Raw genomic sequence first — 10,617 nt, 5'->3', positions numbered from 1 at the left:
TCGTGCTCACCACAAATAAATTCAATTGCTTTTCTTCCTTGTCTTCTGGTGGTAGACAAAGATGGACCTCCAAGGTTTATACTCAAGAAGTCATGTAGACGTGGACCACCCCATAGCTTAATAATTTCATATATGGTTTTTGTAGACTCACTAAACCTGTGTCCTTACTTTGACCGTAACATGTTTTGTGCCACTTGTTTGTACAAGGAACCTTCCCAATGATGTTTGCTATGGATCTTTGTCAAAATGCTTCCTAGGTCGGCCAACAACCTTTGATAATACTGGACATGGCTCCATTGATTTCTTGCTGGAAGAAGTGATGTGAGCTTTTCCTTTGATATGTTCTAATAAAATTATTTGTAGATCTGAACCTCGAGGGCACAAAAACAACCATTTTCCATCATATCCACATGCCACTCTTACAGCATTTTTATCCTTGTAGTCATTCAAAGTTGCTTCAACTATCTCAAACTTTGCTCCTACAAATACTCAATAATGAAAATTTTCAGAAGAATATTTTTAAAACCCTATTTATGAAAATTCTAACAAAAGAAAGACTCTTGTCATCTCTAAATGCTTCTAGTCGAGATTAGCTTCATGAGAATTATTGAAAGTGTGCATTTCCTCAATAGCATCAAGAATTATTGTTGCATCATCAACATTGTCTTGAGCGTCCTTCATGCTATCTTTTCAAAGTTATTGAAAGTGTGCATTTCCTCAATAGCATCAAGAATTATTGTTGCATCATCAACATCATTTTGAGCTTCTTCTCAAGAAAAAACAAAGATGGCATCTTCAATCCTGTGGGATTGACACATTCTTTTGAAGAACTAGCATTGAATGCTTCCCTCTATGAACTCATAACTGCCTTCCACTTTAAGGAAAACCAATCAATCAACTCTTCTTTATTATTTGTATCTCTGGGATTGAATGTGCTTGTCTGCTTTTCATAAACATTTTTAACTCTCCCTAGTTCTATGCGAATACTCACATAAAAATTATCTTGAAATTCATATTGCATATTCCATTGTGGATCTTCATTCTTCATCATGGTAATGACATCAGAGGAAAGATCCACACAAAGCTTATCCATCCCTGTTTCCCCTAAGTCAAAATACTTTTCCAAATCTTCCTACGTTTTTTATAACAAGCTCATGCAAAGACACTTCGAGAATATTTTTCGCATTCCTTCCTTGAATCTATATTCATATAACATGCGTTTTTTAATGACTCATCTTGTCCATGTTACCTTCTGCACATAAAACAAAATTAGTTACTTTTGTAAGATTCTTCTCTCTCTCTCTCTCTCTCTCTCTCTCTCTCTCTCTCTCTCTCTCTCTCTCTATCCCTCCCTCTCTCTCTCACACACAACTAAATGGTTTGATTCTTGTGAGCATGTAGATGTATTTCTAATTATTGACTTGATTCTCTAAGCATTTTGCTGGGGGAATTGCAGACCGTTTCAAGAGACTGAAGTGCTCCCGAGGCTAGATTGCTTACATACTATACATTGCATGACTTGATTCTCTAAGCATTCTGCCGGGGGAATTGCAGACCATGTCAAGAGACCAGAGTGCTCCCGAGGCTAGATTGCTTACATACTATACATTGCACGACTTGATTCTGTAAGCATTCTGCCAGGGGAATTCCAGACTATGTTAAGAGACCAAAGTGCTCCCGAGGCTAGATTGCTTACATACTATACATTGCACGACTTGATTCTGTAAGCATTCTGCCAAGGGAATCGTAGACCATGTCAAGAGACTGGAGTGCTCCCGAGGCTAGATTGCTTACATACTGTACATTGCATTACTTGATTCTATAAGCATTCTCCCAGGGGAATTGCAGACCGTGTCAAGAGACCGGAGTGCTCTTGAGGCTAGATTGCTTACATACTATACATTGCACGACTTGATTTTGTAAACATTCTGCCAGGGGAATTGTAGACCGTGTCAAGAGACCAGAGTGCTCCCGAGACTAGATTGCTTACATACTATACATTGCACGACTTGATTCTGTAAGCATTCTGCTAGGGGAATTGCTGACCGTGTCAAGAGACTGGACTGCTCCCGAGGCTCGATTGCTTACATACTATACATTGCATGACTTGATTGCTTAATACATACTAAGACTATAGAAATATAAAAGCATAAAGCCTCATTAGGTCCAAGGCTCTCATCTATCTCTACCTTCTCTAAATTTTCTAGCTCGATTATTTCGTTTTCAATTAGAGTTCATAGTGTTTATTTGTCTTTCTCTTTTTATTTGATTTTGGACATGAATCCTTTTTCATAAATCCTCGCATACTGAATAATGTCGATTGCACAAAACTTGACATGTTAGTACTCCTTCATAAAAGAAATAAGAAAGTATTAAAAAGAAATACTTAATGCTCATTAATACTTAATCTTTATTTACCAAAATAAAGATAAGCCTACGTAATAATGACTCCTAAAGGCTAAAACTTGTGTCTAAGCTGTAAGAATCACAAGGCCTCGAGCACCCTTACTTGGATTAAAATTCTCCTTGAGATGCGTGGGCAAGTCACCTTGCCAAGGACTTTAGTTTTTAAAGAAACCTTGCTGCGCAGTGCGTGAACGGTGACATCCTAGAGGGGGGACTTAGCCCAAAAATCCTTTGGCAGCATAGGCAAAACGTAGATGTAGATGAAGAAAAGAAAGCAAGATCAAAACATTATACACCACACATTAAGCACTAGGTGACTAGAGGGCTGAGGCGATTGACCGACGATGAAAAATCTAGATTACTAGATAGACGAAGAAGCTGGAGTCATTAGCTTTGCCTCTCCTCCATCACCAAGATTCTTCACTTCCATATCCATGGCTTCTCCCTCTTCTCTCCTCTCCAACTCCACCTCTCGCTTCCTTTCGGCCTCCCCCCTCCCTTCCTCCTTCCCCCCCCCAGCTACACAACCCCAAAGCTTCCCTCTCCCACCTTGGTTAGGTGGCAACCTGCCTCCCGCTCACCGTGTGATATGGCCATGCATGCTTTCTTGCATGTAACTTTAGATCAATAATGTGACGACCTGTAGAATTCAATCCGGAGTTCACGCTTCTAACTAACTTTGTTTCTTTTGTAGTCTGGTCCGGGTTGCACATCTGAGACGTCCCCTACAATATCAATTTAATGGACCTTTTTCCTATATTTGAGAGTTCTCTATCCTACTATGAATGATTGCACATAGTAGGATGATTGCACAGTTGCCTCCTAGAACATTGAGCTCTCGATATATAGTAGGATTAGCAGAGGACTATTTTTCTCATGGAGTATGTATGAATTTGCTGGATCTCCACTCACGTATCTAAGCAATATTTGAAAGTTTTGACCACAGGTGACCACCAACTTCTCCGATGTATTCTCGTTCTCCGGTCCTGCACCAGAGGCGATCAATGCAAGGTTGGCCATGCTCGGGTTTTCTGTGGCCATGGGCATCGAAGCATCAATTGGGCATGGGTTTCTATCCCAAATCATAGATGGTGGTGTACGATGGTTCATCCTCACAGGGTTGCTGATTTCTGTAGCATCGTTGATACCCATATTCAAGGGGGTGACCAAGGAAAGCAAGGCAGGGTCTATAATGTCAGCTCAAGCAGAGACTTGGAATGGCTGGGCTGCTATGCTAGAGATGGTATCGCTTGCAATCACTGAATATTTCAGACAAGGGCCACTTACCGTAACCCATTGCACCTTGCTTTCCAAGAGCTTGATTCACCTCAGGTCTGCATCGTTGACTAGATAGCAGCGTAGCACCTCCAATCTCGAGTCCTAAACTTCTAATGCAAGGTTGCTACCTCATGAGTCACCGTCAGTATCCATGCTCTAGTCTCCAAAGTTCACTTGACACCGTTCCACCATTCAACTTCAGTCTTCCAACCTGCGCGTAGCGCCTGTCCTCCACTTATCTGCGAGCAGTAAGAAATAATTAAATCATTGTAATATATGATTCAAGCCTCAAGGCTCAGGCTTACCAATCAACGACTAGGAGTAGTTCAGGTGAAGGATTTTGGTTGTCTTCTTTGTAGTAGAAGCAAGCGATCTTTGCATCTCAAGAGCTTCGTTTGCAGGCCTGGTACCTTTGAACCCACCTTGATGGTGCTACAACGTAGAGGCAAAGAGAGAGGAAAATATGTGCAAGGACCTGCTAGTGTGTGCTTATCAAAATGCATTACGTTATGGAAAGAATTTGGTCATTCTTGTAGCTACTAGCTAGGTAGCGATGGTAGACCTTCATGCTCCTTGGCAATGACTCACGAGCACTTCATGCCTCTAAGCTCCACCTTCTAGTGTCCACAATTCGCAAGCAGCATCAGCGAGCACTTCAAAGTTCATGCCTCCATGAGATCCTGATTCCCAGGACCCAAAGACTTGCAAAAAAACCAGTCACCCGTGAGAGTGGTGAATAGATTATAGGTTGTACTACGTACTATCAAAATATTGACGAGCATGCTAGTTCTACTCCATCTAAAGTGCACTACTATCAAGCATATGACTAATCATACTTTGAAGAATGGATGGAATAATGTTATTGAACAAAATTCACACTTTGAGAAAGGGTTATACTACCAAGAGCTAAGAGATTTTATGTTCAAATTGCTCGATCGAAATCCTGAAGGATCTAGATACTCAAATCAATGGCATTTAATGCTATAAAGTTTCTGATGGAGGTTGTTGAACGTGTGGGTGTAGTATTCAAGATTTTTGAAATTGGACGTGAGGCTACATGGATGAGATGGTTTGTGACAAATCTTGGAGTATGCAGATCCGATGCTAGATCTTAGAGTAGTCTAAGGATGATCCCATGATTATTTTTTGATGATCAAATTTCCATTACATTGGAAATAACCCAAGGATTCAACATCAAAACATTATGGAATTGGGATTGTTAACTATTTCTTGAAGAACACAATAGACGTATCCTAAAAGCCTTGCCTTGTGAGAATATTGAAACTTTCTTTGTATGATGTACATTATTGAGTGATGAGGGAGTGTTGATGTTTTGTCTTTCATGTATGTGAACCAAGCCTCAAATTTGAAGCCTTCGAGACCCTTTTGAGCCCATTTTGCTCTTCAGAGAAGGAGTGTAAAAAAATTTAGCTATCAGAAGAAGAGGGATCTTCAATTTAACACTTCATGGTGAGAAGAGTGACTAAATCATGAGATTATCAAAAGAAGGGCTGAGGTTCCAATGGGTCTTCTAATAAATTATATTATTATCTAGAGCTGAGGATCCAATGGACCTTCTAATAAATCGTATTATTATACTAATTTCTCATAACATTATCTCTTAGGACTTCCTCCCCGCCTCGAATCCTCTTGAGTCCTGCCCTCTTCTCACTTTTCTTCCTCCTCTTTCTCACTTTTGTGAGTTCTCTACTCTCGACTCTCTCCTGAGGTCCTCTCTCCTTTCAACTGTCCTTGCATGCATTTCCTTTCAGCTATGAGTTCTCTACTCTCGACTGTCCTTGCATGTTACTTGTGCTTTCATCTTCCTTCCCGTCAGTGACAAAGGATGGCTAGCCCTATATAGTGTAAGTGAAGAGGCTTGCCCAATGCCTATATTCTATTCAGCTACATCTTTGCTTGAACTTTGAAGGATCACCAACATCACAATCGCTTGAAGGATCACAACATCACAAATTTCAAGAGATTCACTCAACACATCATGGTGAACTTGATATGTTGCATCTTTGATTGAAGGATCATAAACATGAGAATCACTTGATGGAACTAGTGTGATATGTTCCCAACATGAAGGGTGCTTTGTTAGAACACATCTTCCACATACCTTGAAAGCATGCATTATAGTAGCATGATCTAAGTTGTGCTAAGTGTTGAAGAGTACCCATTAACAAAATGAAGGGAAAAAGTGTTAGGAATGGAATCATAGCTCCATAAGACATCTCTATTCACATTTTGTTCTTTAACTTCCTAGAAAAAGCATTCAAAATCTCTGCCTTTAGGGGATATAAAGTATGAGCCTCCATTTTATGCTAGCCTGTGGGAATGTCACAACATCACTAACACGTTATAGCTTTGCACCTCCTTGCTTTATATTTTTATGAATCAACATTCTATTTACAATGGCCCTTGCACTATTGTGCTCTCCCTTGCCATATCTAGGTCTAAGAAAGTTCCAAATCATGCACAAGCTAGTGAGACTAATAGACATGGACATGAATAGTGAACTACAAAGGTCTACATGCTTTGAACTGGGAGGCTATGCCATCAAACCAAACTCAATGTTTCTTTACAAGTAATTAAACTCATTTGTGGTGTAACATAAAGCAATGTTATATGAACAAATTTTTGTGCTTCTTATCATTTGAAATGTAGAAGGTTATAAATATAGGGAAAGGTTATGTAGAAGGTTATATATAGGGTAAGGTGGTACTCTTTTCCCACTTTAAAGTGGTCAAGTTTTATCATGCCCAAAAGGTACACGTGGGAGAAATTTTGGAGATTCAAACTGTACATGCTCGGGAGCAATGTAGTAGAAGCTTGCAATAACATCCTGTAGTAGAATTGTCCTTAAGCCCATTCCACATTCAAATGTTCTTTCAAACACACTTTATCCACTTTGCAGAGCTTGACATTAGGTTACTAAATTACTACTATCTCAAAGCATAGCTTAAAAGATACAATTTGAGTCCTCTCTCTCTCTCTCTCTATGTGTGTGTGTGTGTGTCTTGCTAAATCCAACACCAATATCTACTTATCATGACTGCGAGGGCTAGTCAGCACATTAAAACTTTGAGCTACCCATCAACAAATTGTGACTGCTCTTACACATCATCCTAGAAGAGACAATATTAAAAAAATAACTTTTAATTTGGATCTGAGAATAAACACACCCTACCTGTTAATTTAAAAATGGTGTATAAAATTACCCCTGCTATAAATATATTTTTGTAATTCTTGAGAATTAAAATACCCCTCATTTTAAACTCTCATAGTATACTTGCATTTCCCAGATGGACGCCCCGAGGAAGATTGCGGAGGAGTAAGAGGATGAGATGGTCGAAATGGATGGCACTAAGCCGTAGGTGTCGATGAATGACTGGAGGTAGAAGCAAAATCCCTTGTGCATCATTTCTTTGGGGAAGTTATACTTAGGAAAATTGTACAACACATTGGGATCCTATTGCTGGAGGACGCAAAATGCGGCCCAAGTCCAATGTCATTCCATGGGCATGTAGAGTGGGTGGACTCGACAATCGATGGTCGCTCTGTGGTAGCGCCAAAATTTCTCCAACTTTAAGAAGGGGAGCCGCCAATTTGGTTGAAAATCAGCATCAGCATCGCCAATCGTCGAATGACTGTGCGATGAATTATGTGAGGGGGCACACCTCAAGAATTTCGTAGAGGTGGAGGTGTGAGCCCTTGAGCTGGCGCTTCCAATGGTGCATTAGTGCGCTATTTGGTAGCTCCAAAAAGGATTGTAAGTCTGATCACCAATGAACATCTTCAAGGGGAGAAACTGGCGGCGATGGCAAAGCGTCATCATCTACAAGCAGCATGGGTTCCGACTATGGGTTCCGACTCCATTGCGCTTGTAGGAGTTGCAGCGTCAATGCTTTGTACAAAATTTGGTCTTTTGAACAGCATGTTGAAGGCTTCGTAGTAGGAAGGTCAATTGGAGTGTTGGAGGAGATGGACTGGGAGGGTCTGTGCTGTGCGTGGTGGTATTAAAGGCATTAGACGAGTACTCGGGCAGTGTTGTCCGAGGGAGGAGAGGGTGGGTAGCTTGTTGGCCGGGTAGGGAGAGATCTAGGGGAGGTGATAGCAGAATTTCTACAGGGGGCTGGTGGTATTAAAGAGGGTGATTGCATTAATTTCCTCTTCGTCAGTGACTTCCTCTGGGTAGCCTACGTGAATTGTTTCAAAAGTGTTCACCAAGGACTCAAGTGAGTCTTGGAGAGCTTGTAGCACCCTATTAAAGAGGATTATTATTCCAAGGGTAAGTTGTGGACTGGTAGGCCACAAGGTGCCCTTGAGATTGGACTGTTGAGGCTTGACCGTGGGTCTACATCCAATTTATGTCTGCATGTAGACTTGCAGGAGTACAAATCCATGGGGTGAGCTCCTCGGGCTTTGCGAGTTGCATCACTTCATCGTTCATAGGATAATTAAGGAACTCAATGAGATGATGTGCCACCAGGCTTGAAAATTAAGAAGGATGGGATGGGCTGATAGTGTTTGGAGATCGGAGGTGCAGATAAAGGATAGAGAAGTGGGCTGAAGATCAAGAGAGAAATATGACATGGCTAAGATGGGCAGTAGTGGTCGAGATTATGACAAAGAATAGTCTAGAGGCCAGCAATAGGAGGAAATGGAGTAGTGAGGTCAAGGTGGAAGATAAGATTCTGTGTGTGGAGTGCATCAAAGTGCATTTGAAGGGTTTGGGCGATGGTGCATGGTGCAAGTGTGTATATGGCTAATTGTGCAGACACCCTATACATCTGAAACTCCTATTGTTCGTGGTCTTCCAAACCTGACTCCTCAGATTGGCCAGTGGCATGCTGGCTTTCGATTTCTTCTTGGAGGGAGACCATTAATTCCTCTCTTGTGCCAGGAGATCCTGTAAGGAGAGAATCTATTGGTCATGGGACTCCTGTGAGCAGGCATACCACTGCTCTGCTTGTGCCTATTGCTCCAGCGTTGTGCGCATGGTTGACTTTGCTTTGTCCACTTGGTCCATGAGTGTCTGGACCAAGGATTCACTAGTGGCGAGGTCATCCTTGACCCTCGTAAGAGCAAGTCGAGCTCTTCCACCTTGAACCAGTATTCTTCTGCCCTATGTATTGCGGCATGGGCTATTGCCTGGGCTGTGACCATTGTTGATTGGCTTTCATGCACAGAGAGCTGGGCTGATGAGACTCGAGGAGAGTTGTGAGGCTTTCTCCTTACCTCCTCTATAAGATCATGTAGGCGATCTGGGGCAGTTGTGCCATGGCTTCAAAGAGGTTCAGCTCCATCATGTTTGAACATGATAGCTGCTCTACCATCATGTGGCTATAGCCACTTGTTGCCCTATACTGGGGTGCGCTGCAAAATTGTATGGCCTCTGCTAGGCCTATCCACGGAGTGGAAGAGGTGCTGGTGGTGAAGGATGTTGTCTCCTGAGGGGTGGTGGAGACTGAGACGTAGGGCATAGTGGGGGTTGTCGGCATAGTTTGGGCTCCTGTATGGAGGCCAATTTTGATTGTCTCATCACCCTGGAGGTCTTCAATGAGAATAGGCCCTCCTTGAACCTATTTGCCCTTATTTTGAGGATTTGCCCACTGGAGGCACAGTTGTTATTGCATGAATTCGTGCAATTGGTGGTCCTCATATTGGTTGAGCAGTTGACTTGTTTCTGGTTACACATGAGTAACCAGAGTGCCACTTGGTGTTGTCCTTGCTCTCTTGGGCTCACCTTTGTTTCTTTTTATTTGGTCTATACTGGGATGGTGGCTAGTTTCTATGCGAGGCCGAAGCCAATTGGCGGATGTTGTTTTCTCAAGTAATAGAGGACTGGCATGTACAACATGGGATTGCCGATGATGTCCCTATGGGTGCTGAGATCATCTCGCATCTGGCTGCAAAAGTAGTCAGCCCAGCTCGTCTCTTGGAAGTTCACCATTCACAGCAAGATATTGGGCACAATGGATTGATGATGGTCCGTGTGCTTAACTTGAGTGAGCCATTGCAAGGCTCTTGCTAGTCACTCTACTTTGGGCTTGTAGATGGTGGTAAATTGCATGCGGCTCCTTCACTTATGGTGGTTGTAGAGTTATAGACCTTCTTGATGGCATCGAGCTTCTCTTTTTCTTGGAGGACTTCTCCCCAACCACCGGTAAGTTGAAGGCTGGCTGCCCAGACTATGTCCTGATTGATTTGGTAGTGGTGGGGGTTGCCTGCCGCATCACGCAGGACACCAATGTTGGTGTTGCTATCGTATGTCTTGAGGAATTCCGCCAGTAGAGTCATGTCTAGGTGGCATGGGAGATGGATGGCTATTCTATCCAAGCCTGCAAAGTTGAGTGCCTCCATGACTATCGGATCCTAGAGAGCGGCATATGTTACTACTGTGTGATAGTGGATGGTGTAGTCCAGTGTTCACAGAAAACATTTTTCTCGACAAATCACAAAACTTGGGGTTTCAAATTTTGAAGGTTTATATTGAGAATTTGTCGACTTTTTAGCTAAAATATAACTAAATTGCCTAAAATTTTACAGATTTTACAAAATTGAGAAAATATTTGCTACAATTGAAAATGAAAATGTTACAGGTTCATTGTATATAGTTTGTAAGTTTTTTGTGAACACTGGTGTAGTCGTGGCCCTCGTATGCAAAGTGCGAGTGTATCATACAAGCATCTAGCTCCTTGAGCCATGCTTCTCCAAGTGGCAAGTGTGCTTGTGAATGCACGATCTTGTTCTTGCCTGCAACGGTTGGCACTGGGGTGCACTTTCGTGTCCTCGTGGGAGGCGTGCATGCCATAGCTGGATCTTCTTAAGTGGCATGCCTGGTGGAAGTTTTTTCTCCTTGTAAGTCTTCCACGAGTATCTTGGCCAGTGGCCTCTAGGTTAGGGCGAGGGTGGAGTCCCAGGTCC

Source organism: Dipteris shenzhenensis, chromosome 29 (assembly GCF_047967505.1).
Source record: "Dipteris shenzhenensis isolate YYH24624 ecotype China chromosome 29, Dip_SZ_1.0, whole genome shotgun sequence".
NCBI lineage: Eukaryota > Viridiplantae > Streptophyta > Polypodiopsida > Gleicheniales > Dipteridaceae > Dipteris > Dipteris shenzhenensis.
The sequence above is the reverse complement of the archived record's forward strand: the minus strand, read 5'-3'. Positions refer to the sequence as shown.